We start from the raw sequence: 26258 nt of genomic DNA, 5'->3' as shown, positions 1-26258 counted from the left end.
CTCGTGGTCTGGAATCCCTGCAGATTTTATTTTTTTTTCTCTAGTCGTCTGGAGTTTTTTTTTTTGCTTTTTCTGTCCACCCTGGCTATCAAACCTTACTTATTCTATGTTAATTAATGTTGACTTATTTTTATTTTTTATTGTGTCTTCTATTTTTCTATTCTTCATTTTGTAAAGCACTTCGAGCTACATTTTTTTGTATGAAAATGTGCTATATAAATAAATGTTGTTGTTGTTGTTGTAGTTGTTCTGTCATTGGTGCGAGCCCGGATGTGACATCACAGGGCCCGGAGCCGGCAAGGTCCCCTTCCATTGGCTCGGTCCTGGAGGTGACGTCAAGAGGACCAGGTGGAATCTCCCGTGAATGGTCTGTAGGCAAGGGAGCAAAAGAGTCAGTGCACTCTACCACATCCTGATATGTCTCGGCTGTCCTTACTCAAGCCCTTTAGCTGCCTCCCATGCGCATGTGTGTGACAGTAGGTACAAAACTGTGTGTACGGACGAAAAAAGTAAGTTACATAAAACTGTGCGTAAGCAAAATTCTACGCACTTTACCTTTACAAATCCTAATCAAAGTGAATTTTAACGCATATGCATCCGCCGACAGCCCCAACCCAACTCTTCCCAGAATTTCAACTATTTGAATATGCAAATCAATATAAATAGCCTCATCCATTCAGTGTTTTGTTAAAAGACAATGGCAAAAGCACATGTAAAAAATAAATATTTCAGTGAATGTGAAATGGAGGTCCTGATCAATGAAGTGGAGGCAAGGACAAACATACTATTTGGTGACTTAAACAGTGGTATAAGCAACAAAAGGAAATTGATGGAGTGGTGCAGCATGGCAGAGGCACTCAAAAGTTAAATTTCAGAAAGTCGCAAATTGCCCGAAATAAAAAAGAAGTGGTCAGATGTCAAATTCAACATGAAAAGATGAGTCACAGTGCACTGTCTGAGTGTCAACACCACTGCAGGAAGTGGCAGAATTCTAGGGTTCATGTCATTTGAGCAGCAAACTTATATATATAAGTTTACATAAGCAAATTAATTCTCTGAAGACGCCTTTATAGCAATGTGCATGCAGTCAATTGTATGTTCAACCACAGTGTAAGGAAATCTTACATATCTAGGTGACAAGCGGATAATACCATCCCATACAGCTCTCATGTTGCAACTCAGTGATGGCTGAGAAATACCTAATTGGTCAGCCAGGTCATGCTGAAAAGCACCTGTTGCTAAAAATCCTAGGGTGGACAGAGCTTGCAAAGAAGCAGGTAGAGCACAATTCCTGAAAGTTTGTCTTTATAAAGCTGGCCTCAGTTCAGCACACAGTTTCAAGAGGATAGCTCTTAGAAATCTAAATCGACTTAGAAGTCAGTCATGGGACAGTCACCACAGGACAAGAAATCAATATGATCTCTAAATATGCACTCTCTACTAATTCTTCCACTTGTGATATCTTCTAACAACGCTAAAGCAGCCATGGTAGCTGGAATACTTTGGCCATTCTGTGAACCATTATATTGACACAAATTGATTACAATCAAGTGCTTTTAATTTGTACATGATATGCAATAAATTTTTAGTGTATATGATAAAGCTTGCATCATGGATGTGAATATAATAAACGACGAGAAACCACACCGAAACCGTAGCACTGCTTTGACGCTGGGTGCAGCCTGTTTACAAAACCAACCAGAAACTTGAATACACATGATCTGCGTCTGCCGTGAAAAAGTTGTATGGCATTATGCCAAGTTTAGTTTTTATGCATCTCAACATGAGCATGGAAACGGGCATAGGCACCATTTTTGTGCGTATGCACCGTTTATACTTGAGGCCTCAGAATTACTTAAAAGAAAGAAACATTTCTGGCTTTGCCAAAGAGCAGTCACAGTCACAGTGAGACATTATAAAGGCATACTGCTGTTGGTATAAAGGATCTCCAGTAGTGTTTCTTGCCGCAGTTCTGCTGAATAATTAGTTGGATGAAAGTAACCAATGTTAGTGTGTGAAGATGTGCAGCATTGATCATAATTAGTGTAGGTAGCTGAGTCAGTGTACATTTATAACAACAACAAAAATGTTACAGGTTATTTCCTTGCTGAAAAGAAAACAAGTGTGCAACTGGAAAGGAAAAAAATCAGGTAACGTATATAGGAGGGGAAGGAGGGGACAAAGTCTGGGAAGATGAAAAGGTGAGAGTAGGTGACAGAAATTGCCATTACAGAAGTAGAAAGGAAAGATTAAAAAGTTAGTCAGTCATTAAGACCTGGAGAAATGTGTGATCCCAGTGTGAGAACCAGCTTAGTTTCTTCTGTTTTTCATTAAAAAGTATCTTTAAAGCCCAATGAAAGAATACAAGCACATTATTGTGACTATGATCAGGGGATGTGAAGTATTCTACAGTAGGCTTTGTAAGTTCTTTAATTTTAACAGCTCAAACACGGCCTCTGAAATGCTAGCTATCTCCCTATTTCATCTAAGTAGATGACTGGACACTTCCTACAAGAAATGCAGTAAATAAGATTTTTGAATTGGCAGGAGGTACCAGATATAAGGGTGTAACAGCTGGAAGTGGTGCACCCCTGTAAAGACACAATTCACACACACTGTAATGTGGGAGGAGGTGGGGTAATGAGTAAAGAGGCAGCAGTTATGTTTAAACACATTCAGTAATGAAGTTCAGTAGCTTTAATCCACATCAAGAAAGTGTTGTCTGGCGTGTTTTCTTCCTTTACAGCTTTTTGTATATAATAATGTTGGTGTATATAATAATGTTGGTGACATTATTATATACAGCATGTGCACTGTGTCACAAATGAATTACATGGATCAATTATGCAGCCATGTGCTGTAGGTCTACATTTATGAGATACATTTGATTGCTTTGGTCTAAGGAGAGTGGAGAAAACATGAAGAGAATTTTTGGAGTTGAACTTACCAGCTGTCAGCACCTCTCTCTTTCAGACATAATAAAAGTATTTACAAATGACACAATGTCTCCTGTTACAGTTTAAAGTATTTGGCAGGGAATGTGGTTGTCCACTGTTAAGTGATCTGTGAATGAGAAGATTGCCTAAGTTAAGGAGTCAATAGAAGGAGATCAAGGGAGGGTTAGGAAAAAAGGCTTCTGTAGAAGGATCAGTCTGAAAAATAAGGACATTTTGTTTAATGACCTATGGGAGAGATAGAGCATTACACTGGATATCAAGGACTATCAGGATGTGGGTTTCATTATTGAGGTTCCTCTTAGAGTGGATGTTACAAGGCCTACTCCTTGCTTGATTGAGGGCCCTGTCCACAACATAAGAAGAGTATCCTCTAACAATAAAGAAACTCCTCATTCTAAGTGCTTTGTTACAGAAGTCTGCCTCATCACAGAAGAGGGGATGGAGTCTAAGAAATTGAGTGTAGAGTTTCTTTGGTGTAGCAAAAGTCAATAACCAGTTCCTTGTTTTTACCAATGGTAAATTGGAGACAATGCTTTCTGCACCAAGAAGTAAAATCCTCAACCTGACTCCTATACTCTGTCTCATTCCCTCTTGCCAATACATATCAGTAGTGGAGAATCATTTGAGAATTTCTCCAATTGACATGACCCGGTGCTATATTTATAGTCCGAGATGTACAAGGTAAAGAGAAAATGAAACAGGATTGTTCCTTATGATGCTCCTATGCTGCTCACATCCATATCAGAGACCTCAGTCCTTGAGCCTCATGAACTGTGCTTTGCCTGACACAACATTTGTCACCCAGGACTCCTTAGTCTCATCTCTAAGTTTACACGTGAACAATAATGGCTAGATGGAATTGCATGAACTAGAGAGATAAAAAAACATAATCCTTATAGTCTTGCCAGATTTGTCTAGAAGGAAATAAGCCTTGTGGAGCAGATCATTTAATCTTCCTGTCTTTTCTTTGTCTCCTCTTGCAGTGGCTTTTCCTCACTATAGTCTCTTTAGTTGTCTCTTCACTTCGTCATTAGTTATGAGTAGCCCATACTGACAGTCAAAGCTAGACTCATCACTAGACATACCTGTTGAAGTGATAATGGTTGTTGATGCAGCAGGTTGGGTGTGAACTAGGAGTGGTTATTGGAAGACGATTGTGGAAGGAGAGAAGTCTAATAAAAAATTGGTTAAGAGCATTAGCCTTGTCCATATTCCCTTCTAGCATTTGAGCCCTGGATTGTTTGAGTCCAGCAATTATGCCCAATTTGTTCCAGAAATCTTTCATATTATTCTGAAAAAGCTTGTATTCTGTTTTAACACTGTATGCTTTCTTCTATCCATTTAGCTTTTTTCTGCAAAATTCTCTGTATGCCCTTTACAGCACCTGTCACAAGATAATTTAAAGGCACTGTTCTTCTCATTCAGGAGACTTTTAGCTTCTTTGTCATTAGCTTGTTGTTTGGAAAGCTGTGCACCACCTTTGAGGGTATAATAGTGCCAACCCAGAAGTTAATATAGTCTGTAATGCAGTGACAGAGTCCCTCAGTTTTACCTCCATGCGGCCCTCACATCATTCCCTGGTCTGTCCTTTGGAAGCAGTCATTTATAGCCATTTACGCCTTGTTCCTCACTATTCTGGTGGTAAAAGGCTGTCATCTGATAACAGGTGTCACAAACTTGACAAAAGCCACAAAAAGGTTTGGGGCAGCCACACATATATTATATCCTGGCAGCAAAATCAAATGAATAATTGTACAGAAATGTACAGATTGAGGTCCAGATTAGAACTGATTTGCTTGTCACAAAGATGGCAGCTTTACGGGAGAGATGAGGAAGTGATGTCATCAGTAGGGCCGGAACTGAAAAGAGTGTCATTGGCCCCAAGTGACATGATCCGTGGCACCAGAACCGGAAGTGGCGGCATTGATGTCATCGAGGCCAGGAAGAATTTCCCGTAACTGGGGCCTCATGTATAAACGGTGCGTACGCACAGAAATGTTGCATAAGAACTTTTCCACATTCAAATCGCGATGTATAAAACCTACACTTGGCGTAAAGCCACGCACTTTTCCACGGTACCTCATGCCTTGTCGTACGCAAGTTCTCCGCTCGGTTTTGCAGACTGGCGGCACCCAGCGTCAAAGCAGTGCTACTGTTCCTGTGTGGTTACACCTTATTTTCCTGACGCGGCTTTATAAATACACCGAAACTAACCGCATATTGTTTATTAGTGTAATGCATCTGATTGTAATTAACTTGTAACAATATAATGGTCCACAGAATGGTCAAACTATTCTAAATACCATAACTGCTTTAGCGTTGTTACTCTCTTCTTCTTCTTCTTCTTCTAGCTCCTCCCGTTAGTAGTTGCCACAGCGGATCATCTTTTTCCATATTTCTCTCACTGCACCACTCTGAGTATTTATATCACTGTATCTGAGTGTAAATCATAACAGCAGCTGATCGGAAAGGGGATTATCGATATACAGCTTTAAGGACACGCTGTCTCAGCCACTGCAAAACGTTTTAAAGCCTTTCCTGTACGGACCTCGCGGTTCAGAAACAGTTTCATCCCAAGAACTGTAAATGCATTCAATCAATTGCACCTTGTAGAACTGTTTGTACTTATAAGTACAATCACCCCACTGTAAACTTGCACTACAGTTATAATATCGCACAACCTGAGCTACTTTATAAAGCGTATTTACATATGATGACAATATCATTTTTAAGGTAAAATGCAGCAAAATATGTTTATTAAATTATACAGATAAAACTTTAACTTCATTTAAATAATCTATATTCTTCACTGGGAGTGTCGTTAAGGATAGAATAATTAAACATGTACTACGAAGATATTTCAATGTTCTTTAAACGTTTTGAAGAATCGGCGCTAAGCTTACAGATGGCTTAACTTCTATTACAGAGCTGATTGTATGGCGATCGGTTACTTGGGGAAAGGAAAGCACTGACTGCAGTGACGGCTCCGCCAATATATATTGAATATAAAACAGAAAGAGAAAATAACAACACAGCTAAAAACGCAGCCACAAATTTCGGCAAAAGTTAAATGCTTGTGTCATGAGCACGAGGCGGCTATGCAGTGTCTGCAACGGACGTAGCCTTCCACCGTGCATAAGCTACCTTACTGACGGGCGGCGAAGGAGCCACCGATTCTTCCTCTGCCCAGTGCCACCACAAGTCTAGAGCCGCCCCTGAGACTGCTGCAATAAATTATTTCATCGAAGTGAAACACATGTTTAATAAGGTGCTTTAACTCCTATCTTCATGAAAATGACATCACGTATACATCTCAGTATTTTAGTTATTCATAGAGCTGTAATATCATGAATGTAATGGATTCTGTGTCCAGTTGGAGGAAGAGAGCCGGTTTAAAAAGCAAGTAGTGATTCACACACATAGAGCACATAGAAGATCAAATACAAAACAAAGCATTTAACGTGCTACTTTAATTACGATGTGATTTGAGAAACTGGTTAATTAAACGATTTTAAGATGAAGTTTATGATGTTTTACTTTAATGACAAAATAAACTACGTGATTAAAGTGGAATTGTCGAGATTGAAGTTGATATTTCGTGCTTTTTCCCCACTGTGTGTCTTTTTTCTCTGTTCCCTAATAAGCTTTCATATGACACTCAGACAGTGGGCTTACAACTCGGCTTTTCACGGCGACTTTGATATGTGACTTCTTTTTTATTTCCGGCACTGTGCGATTTGTGAATGTGAGCTGTCAAGTTTCTCCAACACTCTATGTCACTCAATCAACTTTCTTTTGTTGATTATACCACGGTTTATTTGAACAAATACAGTAGTATGTTTTTCTTTGCCTCCACTTGGTATTCGCTGAAATTCTTATATTTTCCCCCGTGCTTTTCCCATTGTCTTTTCACAGAAGGCTGCGCTTAAGGGCGATTTATATTGATTTGCATATTCAAAGAGGCGTAATTCTGGGAGGAGTTGGGGCGTAACATAAAGCGCGTGCACGAGCGTTAGTTTTCACGCTGATCGGGATTTATGTAGCAGAAGAACGTGGAATTTGGAGTATGCACAAATTCCTGCATCTGGATTTTTCTGTGCGTAAGCACATTTCGGCTTTTGTGCTTACGTCGTGTTATAGTGCGAGTTCTACGCACGGCGTTATACATGAGGCCCCTGGTCTGCAGAGAAGTGAGAGTAAGAGTTAGTGCACTCTGCCACCCCCTGGTCTGGCATGGAATAGCTCTAATTCAGGCCCTTTAGCTGCCTCCCATGTGCATGTGTGTGACACAGGCATGTAGGAGTTTGCTATCATTCCTTCCAAAGTCACATGGTTGCAGTCACCACATCTTATACAGTAACTGCAGTGTCAGAATGATTCATCATTAAAGTGAATTCCGAGTCCCCATTTTTGGAGGAAGGAATATAAACATCATTAGGAATGATGTAACTTATGTATCTGGGAAAATAATGTGAACAAATTCTTACAGCCAGAATTTGTGTGCAACAAATATAGTACGTAAGTATGCATTATGCAAATCCAGAAACCTGGAAAAGGGACAGTGAATCTTCTTTGGACCTTCCCCATTCAGGGCCAGTCTTTCTGGAATTGTCATTTTATAGGTGTCCCAGAAGCCCGAATGCCAAGGTATGACACTCTGCCATGGGAATTCAAGTTTTCAGTAGTAATAACTTAAGCTTTATATTGTGTTTGTTTAGAGATATGCCAGCCATCTTTCTAGATCTTAATGAGGTTGGATTTTTTTTTTGCATCTTTATTTTAGATTTTAAATAGCTCATAGAAATCTATTAAATAGCTCTTAGAAATCTATCTAAATCTAATCTTGCCTGCTAATTTCTACCTTTTTGTCAGGGTTGAGGGCTGAGTGAAAGGAAACATTCCTCAAAAGGGCTTTAGTTCATCACAGAACTCACTCTTGCGCACAGCCACAGCCACATTCACACAGAGCTATTTTAAAAAGCAGATTGACCTAACCAGAGTACCCAGAGGATAACCCACACAGACACAGGGAGAAAGTGTGAATATCAGAATGGTAGAAAGACAACTAAAGGGTGGAAGATTTGACTGGTGAGGTAGCAAGGCTAGCTATTGTGACACCATGTTGCCTAACCAAATAACTGAATTATTCTTACATCTGGAAGATTAGTGTTGTATGAAGAGGTTTTTAAAAATGTGACTTAACACCTATCTTCTTACCAAGATACATACAAAAGGCTTTGAACTAAGCATTTTTGCTACTCCACCTTTTCCTCAGGTGTTTTTTTCTCTGAATTTTCAATTAATTTAATACTTTAATCAATATGAGGTGTTAGGTATATATTAGGTATCACTCAGCATACTGTAAGGCAGTGGTTCTCAGGTTCAGTCCTAGGGGAACATTGTGGTTTTGTCTCCACCAACTTCAGCTTCAGCAATTGAATCCTACCTTAATAAAGCAAGCTATTTTTCCCAGTTTTGGTGTTAATACAGACATTTTAAAAGTAGTTTTTTAATATTGCATTAAATGCAGGAGGGATTTCTATAAGTTATCCAGTAATATTTACATTTTTTTACCTTTATTAACACTTTCATCACCATCATAATCATGATTTTCGTTGTACTTTTCCAGGAGGCCCAGTTATTGACACACTAGTGGAGAGGACACTGAAGGAGCTACAGCATTTCAATATTCAGTGCCGCTCTTGTGTTTGATCTGCTTGTTATTAATTGTCACTATTAAGATACAATTAAGAGACCAGAGAGGGTCACTTAATAGGAAAATGACAAAAGGGGGCAAATGAGTATGAAACAGAAATATTGCAAAATTCATTATAAATGTAAATCTCATACTAATGTGCTTTTCTGAATGTAGAATGAGACAAAAAAAAGACCAGCTAATTAACAGAGATTAATTTCTGGGAAAATGATACACTGACTGTGTAACTGGTTTGAACAAAATATTTTGGAAGCAGTCATTCAGAGACATTTTACCCTGCAGGCCCCACTTCCTTACCATCCTAGCTGTAACAGATTGCCATATAATAACAGGCTTGTAAGTAGGAATTAGATGGATCAGATCTGGACAAATGTGCCACTGGTTTACATTTAAAGTCATCTTTACATATTTTTATATAGGATGCCCAGATTGAATATATGAGTAAAATATGACACATATTGATAGAAGTTCCTTCCAAAGTCATCAAATTTTATATACTGCAGTGTCAGAATGGTTCATCATTATAGTGAATTATTACTTTTACCAATGCTCTATTTGCCAAGATATTAATAAACAAACTAAAATCAAAAAAATCTCTTGACAAAACTAGTGGGCATCTCCATCAGCACTGTGCAGAGCAGCTCTCTCCAGTATTCCACACCTTATTCTGGGATGTCTTTGAATTTTCAGTTGGTACCCAACTTATGGAAACAGGCAAATATTCATCCATTATCAATAACTACAATCCCAAAACTTTAAGCGACTTCAGACCCCAGGGACTAAAGTGGGGTCCCATTGCTATAAGACAGTCATGCCCTGGCTCCTTTCTGGGCTGAAATCACTCCCCTACAAACCCTGATTGTATTGCATCAATTTTTATTTTTTTTATAAATGCCGCATTAATTAATGCAGCAATCGATGCACACAAGTTTAAAAAAAGTGGGATGCGTGGCACACCTTGTAGCTGGACCCACAACCCCAGGTTGGCCATGCCTGAACTGGAATTAAGATAACCATAATAAAATAGCAAATAATTGTGTATATGTATAGGAAGTACTATCTGAATTCTCTTCTTGACAGTTTGCTTTTCATTTTCTAGTATTATCCGTGTATAGACCTCCTAAATATAACGCGTCTTTCCTTGAGGAATTCTCTGACTTTATGTCAATTTTAGTTACAAACTATGACGCACTCTTAATAGTCGGCGACTTTAACTTTCATGTCAACAATCAGTGTGACCAAAAGGTAAAGGAATTCATGAACCTCCTGGACTCTTTTGATTTGAGGCAGCTCGTAAATCAGCCTACACATAAAGCAGGTCATACGTTAGACTTAGTGATTACTAAAGGACTTAAAGTTGATATAAAGCAGGTCACTGATATCGGTCTATCAGACCATTTCCTTCTACTATTTAATATAGAAATAAAGATAGAAAACGCTCATGAGAAGCATTTTGTTAAAAAACGCTTCTTTGACTCATCAGCAGCTTTAAAGCTTACAACTATTCTAAGCAATCAGTCCGTTTATAATGCCAGCTATAATAGCGAGGATAATGTAAATAGTAAAGTGGAAAACTTTAATTCTAAAGTAAGAACTGCTGTTGACATAGTTGCACCTGAAAAGACAGTTAAAAAATCTTCTAGTACTGTTATTCCATGGAAGACCCAAAGAGTGTCTGATTTAAAAAGAACATGTCGTAGAGCTGAGCGTAAATGGAGGAAAACTAAACTAACTATCCACTATGAAATATTAAAAGTTAAAATAACAGAATACAATAACACTGTCCGTCTTGAGAGGCTGCTATTTCTCTAATATTATAAATAACAATGCTAGTAATCCCAGAGTCTTATTTTCAACAATTGACCGTCTGTTAAACCCAGGTAACACAAAGGAATGCCCCAGAATACTTCCAGTGAAACCTGTGAGAACATTGCTGTATTTTTCACTCAAAAAATTAATGATATTAGAGATAACATAGTATATCTCCCCAACACTGCAGAACCTCCAAAGCCCCGGTACTCCGTTATAAACAAATTAAATGCTTTCACCAGGATAGATTTACCTGAATTACATAGTATAATCTCTCAACTGAAACCCTCCACCTGCGTCCTTGATCCAATACCAACCAGGTTTTTCAAAGAAATATCAGGCGTTCTAATTGACAATATTCTGGACATAGTAAATTCATCATTAGATACGGGGGTCTTTCCAGACTGTCTTAAGACTGCTGTAGTTAAACCCCTTCTTAAGAAACATAATCTTGACCCCTCTGCCTTTGAAAATTTTAGACCCATTTCTAACCTGCCCTTCTTAAGTAAAATTCTAGAGAAGGCAGTCATTATGCAGTTAAATGACCACCTCAATAAACATGCTATTCTTGATACTTTTCAGTCAGGCTTCAGAACAAATCACAGCACAGAAACTGCACTCGTTAAAGTAGTAAATGACTTTGGGTAAATGCAGACAGAGGCCATTTATCTGTTCTCATCCTCTTAGATCTGAGTGCTGCATTTGACACCATTGATCATAATATTCTTAGAAATCGCCTTAGTCAATGGGTGGGCCTCTCTGGCAGTGTCTTAAATTGGTTTGAATCCTACCTGGCAGGGAGAAAATTCTTTGTGAGTTGTGGTAATCAAATCTCAAAGACACATGATATCCGATATGGTGTTCCACAAGGCTCTATCCTGGGTCCGCTGTTATTCTCAATCTACATGCTTCCGTTAGGTCAGATTATCTCAGGTTACAACGTGAGCTACCACAGCTATGCTGATGACACACAGCTGTACTTATCTATAGCACCTGATGACTCCGACTCTTTGATACACTAACACAATGTCTTACTGGTATTTCTGAATGGATGAATAGTAATTTTCTCAAACTAAATAAAGAGAAAACTGAAATTTTGGTAATTGGCAATAATGGATTCAGCGAGGTTATCAGAAATAAACTTAATGCACTAGGATTAAAAGTTAAGACGGAAGTAAAAATTTAGGGGTAACCGTTGACTGTAATCTGAATTTTAAATCGCATATTCATCAGACCACTAGGACAGCATTTTTTCACTTAAGAAACATAGCTAAAGTTAGACCTCTTATATCATTGAAAGATGCTGAGAAATTAATTCACGCTTTTGTTTTCAGTAGACTAGATTACTGTAACGCACTCCTCTCAGGACTACCCAAAAAGACATAAATCATTTGCAACGAGTGCAGAATGCAGCTGCTAGAATCCTAACTGGGAAAAGAAAATCCGAACACATTTCTCCAGTTTTGATGTCACTACACTGGTTGCCTGTGTCATTCAGGATTGACTTTAAAATACTGCTTATGGTTTATAAAGCCTTAAATAATCGCTCCATCTTATATATCGGAATGCCTGACACGTTATATTCCAAATCGTAACCTTAGATCTTCAAATGAGTGTCTCCTTATAATTCCAAAAGCTAAACTTAAAAGAAGTGGTGAGGCGGCCTTCTGCTGCTATGCACCTAAAATCTGGAATAGCCTGCCAATAGGAATTCGCCAGGCAAATACAGTAGAGCACTTTAAAACACTGCTGAAAACACATTACTTTAACATGGCCTTTTATAACTTCACTTTAACTTAATACTGATACTCTGTATGTTCAATTCTTCATAATAACTATTCATGGTGGCTCTAAAATCCGTACTGACCCCTACTCTCTTCTGTTTCTTTTCCGGTTTCTTTGTGGTGGCGCCCCACCACCACCTACTCAAAGCATCATGATGCACCAACATTGATGGACTGAAAGCCAGAAGTCTACGTGACCATCATCATCAGGTCCTTCCATGAAACCCTAAATACAAAGAGGACTGTTTGATTTATGTTAGGTAGAATGCCCAGAGGGGACTGGGCGGTCTCTTGGTCTGGAACCCCTACAGATTTTATTTTTTTCTCCAGCCTTTGGAGTTTTTTGTTTTTCCGTCCACCCTGGCCATTGGACCTTACTCTTATTCTATGTTAATTAATGTTGACTTATGTTTATCTTTTATTGTGTCTTCTATTTCTCTATTCATTTTGTAAAGCACTTTGAGCTACATTTTTTGTATGAATATGTGCTATATAAATAAATGTTGATTGATTGATTGATTGATTCTAACAACAAACATGCCTACAATTGCACAAAAAATGTGCCTCTGATTCAGTAAGTTTAACGTCTGAACCTTTATTTGGTGTTAAAAAAACAATGATTCTTGGATTTATTTTCTAAATTTATTTGAAACACAATGTAACATGTCTCAGATAATGTTAATCATTTTTACTTCAGCAGAGGTGAGCTTTAAAGCCATCCAACTTTCTTTACTGTGCTATGCTGAGGATCAAGGCTGACATTAAGAATATGTGGCACTGTGGGTTTTCATTCTGTAGAGGTATTTTGAGTATGTTCCTGCTCTGGGGTTGTCTTTTATTTCAGGTAATTTCATATTTTCAGAAGTAAAAGTATGATAAAAAAAACTTACTGATATAAAGTGGGCTATTTAAATACAGAAAAGCAATAAGAATTCTAAAATTGCATACAACAGGAGCAAGTCTCTGTGGCATCCTAATCTAGACTAAAGTATGCCAGATTCTATATATAATAAAAATAATGAGTTTATTTAGCCTAATACATAAAGTGGGGAGTGCAGGGTAACACAAGGGAGAAAACAAGACAGACAGTAAGTTCTCATATGCTCCAGGCATAAAACTTAGCTGCCCTCATTTGTTTTAGGCCTTCTGCTGGTTCTCCCAGTCCATGGAACTACAAGAGAGATTGATTAAGTACTTACAAGTTAAATTTAGAATTAAATATGCATGAAAATTACAGTTTAGAACTTTATTTTTTTTTCAAAACATTGTTTTATCAACGTTGTTGTACTTTAAATTAGGTCTATAGGAAGTATTTAGTGGTAAGTGACAGCCTTCTTTAAATAACATTTTACTAAATCACAATAGAAAAATCAATTCAATTAACATTGTATAATGATATCCTGAACAGCTTAGGAGGCAGTATGCTTGAGGAAATAATGCATTAATTAGTGCATTAAACTAGGATGTGAAATTGTGATACCTGTGATGAGGCAGTCAATCTAATTAGAAATTTTATTGTACAAATTGCTTCATAACATGCTATATCTATCAGTGATGCAAACGTTTGCTGTATTTATAAGCGAGCACATACCAACTCTACCATGCAATAGACAGGCATAGTCCATGTGTCCAATGGAAACTTTCGCAAGGCCTAATGCAGCTAGCAGTATTGAGTGTCATGCCTTTAGGTCTTTAACTAAAATGGAAGAGAAACAAATTAAATCTACAATTACATAGGCAGCACACATGTTAGGACATTTACTAAGTTTCCTTTAACGGATTTTGCAGAGTAGTCTCCTAATATATGTTGTTGCAGGGCAAACGTTGAGGCAGGGTGAATTCAGGAATAGTTGAGAAGCCAACCGGGCAAAATCCAATCAAAAATAAAAAAAACTTCAAAACAAAACATGCGCTTGATGGTTCTAAATGATAGGCTAGTTGTCTTTAAATTGCTTTCATGGTTTTCTCACAGATTATTATTTTCAGTGAGGTCAGGTCAGGTCCAAATGAGATGTCATCTTCTGGAATTGTCTCCTCTTTAAATGGAAGAGGCAGGGCTTCGTTGCGCACAAGGGGTGGTTACTCAAGGCTGTGATAGAAAAAGGAGACAAGAATGTTAGTAACAGTGCCTCACATACCATATATCTTTGGCTAGCCCAGAAGTCGATCCTCTGGTGTGCATGCATGCAATGTACATAAAACAAGTATCTATAGGTTTAAATTAGTGTGATAATCATCATGTCTGAATATTTAATTAGGTTAAAATAATCTTCCATTTATTTGCTGAACTAGCCTATTCCAAAAGAAGGGGTTGCATGCTGGAACCAACAGAGTACAAATCCACTGGAAGGCACATTTATCCACACATTCTCATTCACTCATACAGGGCCAAATGTGACTAACTAGTAACGTCAGCAGCCATTCCACATGCACTTCAGAACAGGCTATCCACCTGAAGCTAAGCGTATTCAGAGCCGGCCAGTACTTTGATAGGAGACCATCTAAGAAAAGCTTGAGTTACCACTGGAGAAAGTGCTGGTGAAGCCAGCAGGGGGTGCTTACCTTGTGTTCTAAATGTGAATCCCAATGTCCCAGTGCAGTAATGGGTACAATGTGCTGTAAAAATGGCACTGTTTTTTGGATGAGACATAAAACTGAGGTCCTGACTGTCTGTGGCCATAAATGATCCATGGGAATCCTTCATAAAGAGTAGGGTGTTTCCTGATGTCCAGACTAAATTTCCATCCATGATGCCGTTATTCTGTCCCCAGTCATCCCCTGTCTCTTATTGGCTATTTCTGTCTCACCACTTCACCACCTAATAGTGTGGTATAGCAGGTCCGCAGCATCAAAAGAAAAGGGGCCGGGTTTTAAATCCATAAAGCTGTGTCACTCTCCGTGGGCACGATTACACAGCCGCGGGGAGTTAATTGAATTAATTGGAGCGAGTCACACCTGCACTTGTGGGTGCAATCGTTCGCAATTGCTTCATTGGCTTCCTGCGGCGTGCGATTAAGGCGCTGCACCCACGGAGGTGGGTGTGTGTGTATATATACAGGCCAGCACAAAGGAAAGGAAATAGATGGATCGAGAAATCAGGAGGGATCGAGGAAAAGATTAAAGCAGGAGGTTAAAGGACATGAATGGCAGTTTTGAAGTTGCGATCTGGCCACCTGGAAGGAGGAGACAGCATGAGCTGGGGCCCCGCGAAGGAGCGTTAGGCTGTTGCGTTGTAGGGGCTAGTCCATCCCACTGAATAATCGGGTGGAGTGGGGTGAGCAAGGCAGGTGTCCTCCCAATGGATCTGAGAAGCGACTACGGGAGTGCAAAGGAAAGGAGGAGAGCCGACCTCAGACGGTCTGGCTGTGATGTCCTTAAGACAGCCAAAACGGAGGTCGGCCTAAAGGAGCTCGTAGGCTGCTGGGTCTCCGCTGGCTGAGCCAGGGAGGATGAGATTGGGATGTGCTGAGAACGGGATTAAAGAGAACGGGATTAAAGAGACTGCCTTTTAACTTCTTATTTTAACCTTGGATTTTTAAGAATTATTAATTTTTTTATCCCAAATTTTCCCTGTGTTTATGGATTTATTTATTGGAACTATGATACACTGCACTTTCTGTTTGGACACTACTGTTTGTTTTAATAAAAGCACCTTGGCACTGATTACACTATCCCCTGGCTTCATTTGAGAATTTTCCTCATTTGTTAGCTCATCTCAAGAGCTCCCAGAAGTCGGATGGGCTCAAGAGCTCCCAGAAGTCGGATGGGAGCATGGAGTGAACCCACATTGTCACAAATAGATGAAACAGAAATGGCTACTGTCTCATCATCCAGGTGGGTGCTACACATAAGCGGTGGTGGAAGTGATACTAAACTCATAATGAAAAGTGCCTTGAGTAGTGAGAAAAGCGCTATATAAATGTAAAGAATTATTATTATTAGGGGGCTTTGCCCCCTGCTTGCTTCGCTCGCCAACCCCCACCTGGGCCTGCGCCAAGTGCCAGCCACTTCACATCTTTGCTGCTCATGCTGTGAAGAGGGGGGCTGAACGCACCCCAAGGAGACGCGGTTGCTCCTTCAAAACCTCCTCTTAAACGGTGATACATTGGGAAACAAATACAGTTTTTTTACCTCCTCTTTGCTCGATCAGCTGCTGGATTGCTGCTTCTGCCATGCTGTGTGATCTGCATCTTGCGCGGCACTTCGAACATTTAAAACCCTGTACAACAGCTGTCCTTTTGTCTCACTGCCTTGTCTCTCTTCTCCCTGAGACATCCTCTGCTCCTGTCTGGGGTCCCACTCTCAAAATGAAGAGGAAAATTTTCTTTTCTTTTAATTGAGAAAGGGAACTGTCCCCTCCGACTACACACGGAGCTCGATTCACTCCTGAAAAAGACTTATGGTTGTTTGAAGTGTCTGAATAACATTTCTGTCTCTAAAACTCCCTGTGTATCTGTGCAACTCTGTGACCCAAGCATGATTGCGTATGTGGATTTCACTTTCACCAAACAACAAATCTTTTAATTCTCGCGGATATGCCTCTTCATTGGGAAGACTACTTTCTCTGATGGCAACACAAATTACATGATCTACAATTCTCCGACTTAAAATTTAAATCCTAACAATATATTTGATCTCTTTTCACTGTTCCGTTTTTTCACTGAGTAGTAGTTCCAGTCTCCAGGAGCAGTCATGTAATAAACAAAAGTCAGAGTGATAATTTTACTGAGTTTCAAATTCTGTCATCTCCTTTGGCCTCCTCAGGAAAGGACTTCTGGAGAAAATAAGAAAAAACAGGGATTCTTTGTAGTCCTATTCCAGAATGTCTGCCTTGATTTCACTGCTGCCAGAATGATCAGTGACGCTTTTGCAACTCAAAATCAAACTATTCAGTAATGGAGATTAGTAAATATATCAATTAATTAATAAATTAATGTTCTACTCTTGTGCAAATATGCTGTATTGCCAAAACTATGTGGACACCCCTTGAAATTATTGAGTTCAAGTATTTCAGCCTCACCCATTGTTAACAGGTACATAAAATCAAGCATAGAGCTTTGCAATCTCCATTGACAGTCATTGAGAACAGAATGAGTAGGTCATGCTGAAGAGGTCATTGACTTTAAACATGGCACTGTCATAGGATGCTACCTTTGCCACTATGTCAGTATAGAATTTTTGCTCTGCTAGATCTGCTCCAGTCATCTATAAGTGCTATTATTGTTATGTGGAAGGATCTAGGGGTAGCAATAGCTCAGTCACAAAGTGGAAGACCACACAAACTCAAAGAGTATGTCTACTGAATGCTCAAGTGAATAGTGCATAACAATTTCATCACTCACATCAGAGTGCCAAACTGCCTATGGAAGCACAAGATTTGTGTGTTGAGTGCTTTTTGATCACTATGCAGTATGCCAAGGGTTGTCTGGAGTGGTGTAAAGTACACCGCCATTGGATTTTGGAGCAAAGGAAATGTGTTCTCTAGAGTGAAGAATCATGATTCACTATCTGATGTCTGATGGATGAATGTGGGTCAAATTCCAAGAGAATGCTAATAAAGATTGGTAGAGAAAGGCTGTTTGTCAGGGGCTGGGCTAACTTTGGTTCTAGTGAAGGGTACTGTTAATACTACAGCATACAAAGACATTTTAGATAAATGTGCACTTCCAACTTTGTGACAACAGTTTGGAGAAAGCCCTTTTCTGTTACAGCATGACTGTGATACTGTGCATAGCCAGGTCCATAAAAATATGGCTTGACAAGTTTGCTGTGGAGGAACTTCAGTGGCCTGCACAGACCCCTGACCTCAACCCTATTTAGTACCTTTGGGATGAATTGGAACTCCAGGGGCCTCATGTATAACGTCGTGCGTAGAATTCGCACTATAACACGACGTAAGCACAAAAGCCGAAATGTGCTTATGCACAGAAAAATATAGATGCAGGAATCTGTGCATACTCCAACTTCCGCATTCTTCCACTCCATAAATCCCAGTCAGCATGAAAAGTAACGCTTGTGCACGCGCCTTCTGTCCTGCTCCAACTCCTCCCAGAATTACTCTTCTTTGAATATGTAAATCAATGTAAATCGCCCTTAAGCTTAGCCTTCTGTGAAAAGACAATGGGAAAAGCACGGGGGAAAATATAAGAATTTTAGCGAATACCAAGTGGAGGCAAAGGAAAAACATACTATTTGTTTATTTAAACTGTGGTATAATCAACAAAAGGAAGTTGATCGAGGGACATAGCGTGTTGGAGAAAATTGAAAGCTCACGTTCACAAAGTCGCACAGTGCCGGAAATAAAAAAGAAGTTTTCAGATATCAAAGTCGCCGTGAAAAGGCGAGTCATAGCCCACCATCTGAGTGTCATATGAAAGCTTATTAGGGTACAGAGAAAAAAAAGGCACACAGTGGGGAAAAAGCACGAAATGTCAACTTCAATCTCGAAATTTCCACTTTAATTATGTAGTTTATTTTGTCATTAAAGTAGAACATTATAAACTTCATCTTAAAATTGTTTAATTAACCAGTTTCTCAAATCACATCGTAATTAAAGTAGCACGTTAAATGCTTTGTTTTGTATGTGATCTTCTATGTGCTCTTTGTGTGTGAATCACTACTTGCTTCTTAAACCGGCTCTCCACCTCCAACCGGACACAGAATCTATTACATTCGTGATATTACAGCTATCTGAATAACTAAAATACTGAGATGTATACATGATATCATTTTCATGATGATAGGAGTTAAAGCACGTTATTAAACATGGGTTTCATGGCGCAGGGATTGTGCGCGCCCTTCGATAAAATTGTTTATTGCAGCAGTACTAATGGGCGGCTCTAGGCTTGTTACGGCCCTGGGCAGAGAAAGAATCGGTGGCCCCTTCGCAGTCCGTTGCAGACACTGCATAGCCGCCTCATGCTCATGACACAAGCGTTTAACTTTTGTCGAAATTTACGCTCGTTTTTAGCTATGTCGTTATTTTCTCTTTCTGTTTTATATTCAATATATATTGGCGTGGCCGCCTCTGCAGTCCTTGCTTTTCTTTCTCCAATTAACCGATCCCCACACAATCAGTTCTGTAATAGACATTAAGCCATCTGTAAGCTTAGAGCATCAATTCTTCAAAACATTTAAGGAACATTGAAATATCTTCGTAGTACATGTTTAATTATTCTATCCTTCACACCAGTCCCAGTGAAGAATATAGATTATTTAAATGAAGTTAAAGTTTTATCTGTATAATATAATAAACATATTTTGCTGCATTTCATCTTAAAAATGATATCGTCATCATATGTAAATACGCGCTTTATAAAGTGGCTCAGGTTGTGTAATATTATAACTAGTACAAGTTTACAGTGGGGTGTGCATATAAGTACAAACAGTTCTACAAGAAGCAATTGATTGAGTGCGTTTAAAGTTCTTGGGATGAAACTGTTTCTGAACTGCGAGGTCCTTTCAGGAAAGGCATTGAAGCGTTTTACGTCGCTGAGACAGCGTATGCTTGATGCTGTATACCGATAATTCTCTTTCCGATCAGCTGCTGCTGTGATTCAAACTCAGATACAGTGATATAAATACTCCGAGTGGTGCAGTGAGAGTAATATGGAAAAAGATGATCCACTGTGGCAACTCCTAACAGGAGCAGCTGAAAGAAGAAGAAGAAGAAGGTGCAGTGAGAGTAACAACGCTAAAGCAGTTATGGTATTTGGAATACTGTGGCTGTTCCCTGGACCATTATATTGTTACAAGCTAATTACAATCAGACGCGTTACACTAATAAACAATATGCGCTTAGTTTCAGTGTATTTATAAAGCCGCGTCAGGAAAATAAAAGAGTAACCACACAGGAACAGTAGCATTGCTTTGATGCTGGGTGCCGCCAGTTTGCAAAACCGAGCGGAGAACTTGCGTACGACAAGGTATGAGGTACTGTGGAAAAGTGCATGGCTTTACGCCAAGTGTAGGTTTTATACATCACGATTTGAACGTGGAAAAGTTCTTACGCAACATTTCAGTGTGTACGCACTGTTTATACCTGAGGCCCCAGGAATTTTTGTCCAACATTGGTACTTGATCTTACAACTGCTGTTTTGTCTTAATGGGCATAAACTCCCTTTGGCACAATCCATAATCTTGTGGAATGCCTTCTCAGAGGACTGGAGGTATTTTTACAATCACAAAGTGGGGGGTCAGCTTCAGATTAATGCCCATAGTTTTTGGATAGTTGCCATCTCATAAAAATGGTTAAGTGTTCACAAATTCTTGGCTATGTTATATATATTTGCTTGGGGTACACTGTATATTAGATGCATTATTCTTCATGTAATAGTGTATGACTCATTTTCAGAAATAGTCATACATTTTAATTAATTTATATTTTACATTTTGTATATTACTGGCCACTAATACATACTGTACAAATGTAGAGTCATGTGCTAATTTAATATGTACATCTCTGTGTCATAATAACACCTGGGAACACAGGAAAAACCTATACAGATACATATATAACATACAAAGTCCCCACAAGTACTTCTTGATTTGGGATTACACACTAACTATTGTACTTTCTGTTTATTTTTCCTCAAATTTTTAAGTAATATAGAGCTAAGTATTATTTTGTAAAGTATATATAGGAGATGTAAAATGCACACCTTCAGAAAACATATTTTTTGCCAATATTTCCAGGCCCGCAATACTGAAATTATGCTTTAGCTTAAATATTTATGATTTATTACAGATTTTATCCTATTATCATACAAATAGTCCTGGAAGAAGCTTAGTATTTTTTGACGATTTTAATTCACTTCAATTCAATTTAATTTAAAAATAGAATATAGTTTTTTCTATATGGATTCCTGACTAATGAGATTTTTAATCATTTACAGATAGGCAAACAGTTGTTAATCATGTTCCATCAGCCACCACAATAACATTCTGTTCATTTTTCATACCCCACTTATTGTGGGTAGAATCATGCTATTACAGCAACAAAAAATCTTTCAATAACAGTAACCCTGCATTTAATACTACCTATAATTGTGACTTGTTTCTATCCATAAAATATAGCTGTCTCAAACTTTATGCATCTGAATATTTTTAAATTACGTATCTTTTTCACAAGGTGACATTGTGATGTAGTGGTTAGTATTCTTATTTTGTCTGTCTTGCAAGGTGACATTTACTTTTGAATGCTTTAGTCTCATCAAGATATACTGTATTTAAAGGTATCCGTGGTATTTTCTAAAGATTAGTCTCACAATTTAACGTTTAGAGTATGTAAATATGGTAAATGAAGAAAAACTTTCCATCCCACACACATATTAATCTGCTACTTTAGGGTTCTGTCCCACAAGACAAAACTGCTTTACTAATTATCCTTAATTTATGCAATGAGTTCTCATTTAAAAAAAATGTTTTGAAATCTTTTCAGAATTATAGTTGTACTTAATTGTTTGTTGCAAATCTGATTATAAAATGTATAAAGTAACATACTTGGAAGCAATTTGCTAAGAATCCATATTGGCAGGGCTGTATTAATAGATAAACTGACATGTTTCTAAAGCTTCCTTGACCTCTTTACTGTAGTTTTGTATTATGCATTATGCTGCATTCCTTTTAGCTCAAATGTTGGAATTGGGAATGATGTCACATCTGAGTTGATTACGTTCAAGTAAAATTAAAATGGATTCATCCAGGAAAACCTTTGTAGTGATTGCTCCATAAGAATAAATAACAGTTGGTAACAGTGCATTACATGGTGTTCAATGCATCCAAGCATCATAGAACCATGTCCGTAGATAGAGGTTGGACAGTACTGTGTGTGTGTAAAATTGATTTAATGGGACACAAATAGGCACAAGTGCCAATAGACAGTATAACACTACAGCTTTCACTAAAGTTTGAGATAAAAGCCACCATTTTAGACTGAAGTCATGATCTGCAGTTGGACAAACACGGACTTGATAGACCAGCCCTAAGTTTCTGAGCTGGAAATCCAACTTAAGAGAGTATTTCAATTGAAAATTCCAACCAGAAACTTGGAAATTCTGACTTCCCACTTCCAATTGAATGCAATTATTTCATGTTCATAGGAGTTTTTTATGAAAGCTTTGAAATTACTTCAGTTTTTTATGTCTGATGCCTTCTGACTAACCAGTTCTGGAAAGCCCACTTGTATGGTGTACAGTTCAACTCACCTTATTGTCTAGTTATACAAGATATTTAGTTTTTTGTGGTTCTCCCCAATTTCTGGCCATTTGGACCCAAACAAAACCTTCTTTTATATGCCATTCTTGGGGCACATTTTGTGCAGGAAATTACACTCTTATGATAAAGAATAAACCAATAGGTGTATTCAGCAAAAGTTATCAGAAGGACTTGAAGCTGTACATGCCACATTAATCAATCCCAGAGGTTCACCACCTAATGGGATACAGGGGTCAAAGTTACTCCTTTTCACAAAACTTTGATCAGTAATAGGCATGTGGAGTTTCATTCTTATTTGATTTTGAGTTTGCTGATCACGAATATAATATTTTTGACATTTGATTCCTTACTGGTGCTCCTAGCCCTCTAAGAGCCACTCCCAGAAGGTTAAAAATGAGACTTTTGAAACATAAGCATATGGGGTATTGCTTTACACCATTTTAAGCTCAGTGAATACAATATGGTGTTATTTGTAAACCTTTAATAGGGATCTAGTCCTCTATGGACCTCTATTAAAGAACGAAAAATGACAAATTTCATTTACAGCCAAGAATATTTAGACCTTAAATATTTGAATTGAAGCACATATATTAATATTTCAAAAATATGGCATAACTATTCTTGTCTATAATGTACGTTTGCCTCATGAAGTAAATCATTACGGTGGCTTACCCTAATTCACATGTCTTCCAATGTTATTCACATTTGGAGAATAACTGTCACATTACCAGATATTATATGACCAAAGCACCAATTTCTGTGAGAACTTCATTACTTTTTCTTTACTTTTAATTTATGGCCCAGATATGTGTGATTTTACTATTTTTGCCTGTTTTACTGAAACCAACAAAGCTGGTCAGGTTCTCCTTCCATAATTTCACCCAGTTTACACAAAAAAACACACCACTAAATAAAACCCACTTTACCAAAAGTTCCCGACAAAATATATTTTATGATCTTTTGTTAAGTTTCGCTTGTTCATATGCATGTGTTACTTTTAATTACTTTAAAAAATACTTTCTGAGAGCTAAAAGAAAAACAAATTATAAAAAGTAAATTACAGAACACAATTTGCTGGGGTTTAAGGTAATGAAGCTTCAGAAAAATATTTAGTGAAATCTGTTTGATGTTGTTTAAATTATAACAAAGAGATGCAAACTCTGAAATATCAGCACTTGGTCAATTAATTTTGCAAGGTGTTATGCTCTGCACTATTGAATTGCCTTGTGGCAATTACAAACTTCTCAAGCAAGGAAATGAAAAAATAGTTTGTCTATTCATTCAAGGCTCCTACAAATGTGTCATTTTAAAATTTCATTTCTAAACTTAAATTTAAAATTGCACTAGTTAATTCACTTTCTATTTATTTTTATTTATGTAGAGTGATAGAAATATTACAGCTAAAGACCTAGATTATTATCTTCAGAACTTTGTATTTTTGTATAAATCTTTGAAAAAGGTTCAAAATGTTCTGCAGGCTATGGTTCAAACTTGATAAAACACAATTCTAAATAATAAGTTTGAAAAAGTTCTAGTGTAAGTAGAAGGTGTTAGCAGCACTCTCTCAGCTGAAAGTCTCTAGTTGATCAGAATGCTGCTGAATATAAGTAAGATGGGAAGTAGTTTTACAAATGGCTTTAGTATAAATAAACGCCTTCAGGCTCCACATCCAAGTCACCAACCCTAAGTCACTGACCATTGAGCATAAGCATTAAAAGGGTGTTAATGCATTTAGTTTTCATAGAGCCAACAAGTATAGCTGGAGCGCTGATGGCTCAGCTTTACAAATGATAAAGTAGATGAGCTAAATATTTTTCCTTTTGCCTGAAGTGATTATAAATTTGGGACAAGTATTGTTTGCGTAAAGTATAGTAGAAACCAGAAGTGTTTTCCTAAATTATTGCATTGTTCTTTTGTTTGCTCAAGTTCCAATCTCTTACAAGGGCTTCCCTTTAATTGCTCAAAGTTAACAGGCTCTTTAATGCAGGCTTCCATCTTGTATCCTGATGTCATGAATGACAAAGTGCCATAGTAGCCAAACATCCAAAATGGCATGTCCTTGAAATCCTGAAACAGAAAATGACACAAAAGTGGCCACACAACCACCTGTACAAAAAGACAGCACTATGACATCACTGAAAAAGTTATTAAAATACTTTTCCTCTAAAATAAGTATTTATAGCTTGTAAATTAATAATACTATAAATCAATCAATCAATCAACATTTATTTATATAGCACAAATTCATACAAAAAAATGCAGCTCAAAGTGCTTTACAAAATGAATAGAAAAATAGAAGACACAATAAAAAATAAACATAAGTCAACATTAATTAACATAGAATAAGTAAGGTCCGATGGCCAGGGTGGACAGAAAAAACAAACAAAAAAAAAAAAACTCCATGAGCTGGAGAAAAAAAATAAAATCTGTAGGGGTTCCAGACCAAGAGACCGCCCAGTCCCCTCTGGGCAATCTACCTAACATAAATCAAACAGTCCTCTTTGTATTTAGGGTTTTCATGGAAGGACCTGATGATGATGGTCACGTAGACTTCTGGCTTTCAGTCCATCAATGTTGGTGCATCATGATGCTTTGAGTAGGTGGTGGTGGCACAGGCCGCCACCACAAAACTCAGAAAAGAAACAGAGAGAGAGTAGGGGTCAGTACGGATTTTGGAGCCACTGTGAATAGTTATTATGAAGAATTGAACATACAGAGTATCAGTATTAAGTTAAAGTGAAGTTATAAAAAGGCCATGTTAAAGTAATGTGTTTTCAGCAGTGTTTTAAAGTGCTCTACTGTATTAGCCTGGTGAATTCCTATTGGCAGGCTATTCCAGATTTTGGGTGCATAACAGCAGAAGGCCGCCTCACCACTTCTTTTAAGTTTAGCTTTTGGAATTATAAGGAAACACTCATTTGAAGATCTAAGGTTACGATTTGGAATATAATGTGTCAGACATTCCGATATATAAGATGGAGCGAGATTATTTATTTATTTTTTTATTTATTTATTTATTTATTTATTAATTTTATTACAATCAATACATAGCAATCAAGTTTTTACAAAAAAAAAAATTATGCTAAGAACAGATCGATCCCCACCCTTGAGAGAGAGCAAGCCAAAGCGGTGTAAAATTTAAGGCTTTTAAAAATACCTAAATCAACAAATTCTCTGTGCTTTATAAAATCATTTCAAAATATTACTGATTAGATCCTGCCATGTTTTGAAAAAAGTCTGCACAGATCCTCTAACTGAGTATTTGATTTTTTCCAATTTTAAATAATATAACACATCAGTTTCCCACTGACTTAAAAGAGGAGAGTTTGGGTTCTTCCAGTTTATCAGAATAATGGAGCGAGATTATTTAAGGCTTTATAAACCATAAGCAGTATTTTAAAGTCAATCCTGAATGACACAGGTAACCAGTGTAGTGACATCAAAACTGGAGAAATGTGTTCGGATTTTCTTTTCCCAGTTAGGATTCTAGCAGCTGCATTCTGCACTCATTACAAATGATTTATGTCTTTTTTGGGTAGTCCTGAGAGGAGTGCGTTACAGTAATCTAGTCGACTGAAAACAAAAGCGTGAATTAATTTCTCAGCATCTTTCAATGATATAAGAGGTCTAACTTTTGCTATGTTTCTTAAGTGAAAAAATGCTGTCCTAGTGGTCTGATGAATATGCGATTTAAAATTCAGATTACAGTCAACGGTTACCCCTAAGTTTTTTACTTCCGTCTTAACTTTCAATCCTAGTGCATCAAGTTTATTTCTG

This window comes from Polypterus senegalus, chromosome 4 (genome assembly GCF_016835505.1).
Source record: "Polypterus senegalus isolate Bchr_013 chromosome 4, ASM1683550v1, whole genome shotgun sequence".
NCBI classification, from domain to species: Eukaryota; Metazoa; Chordata; class Cladistia; order Polypteriformes; family Polypteridae; genus Polypterus; species Polypterus senegalus.
This window is presented reverse-complemented; position numbering follows the sequence as displayed.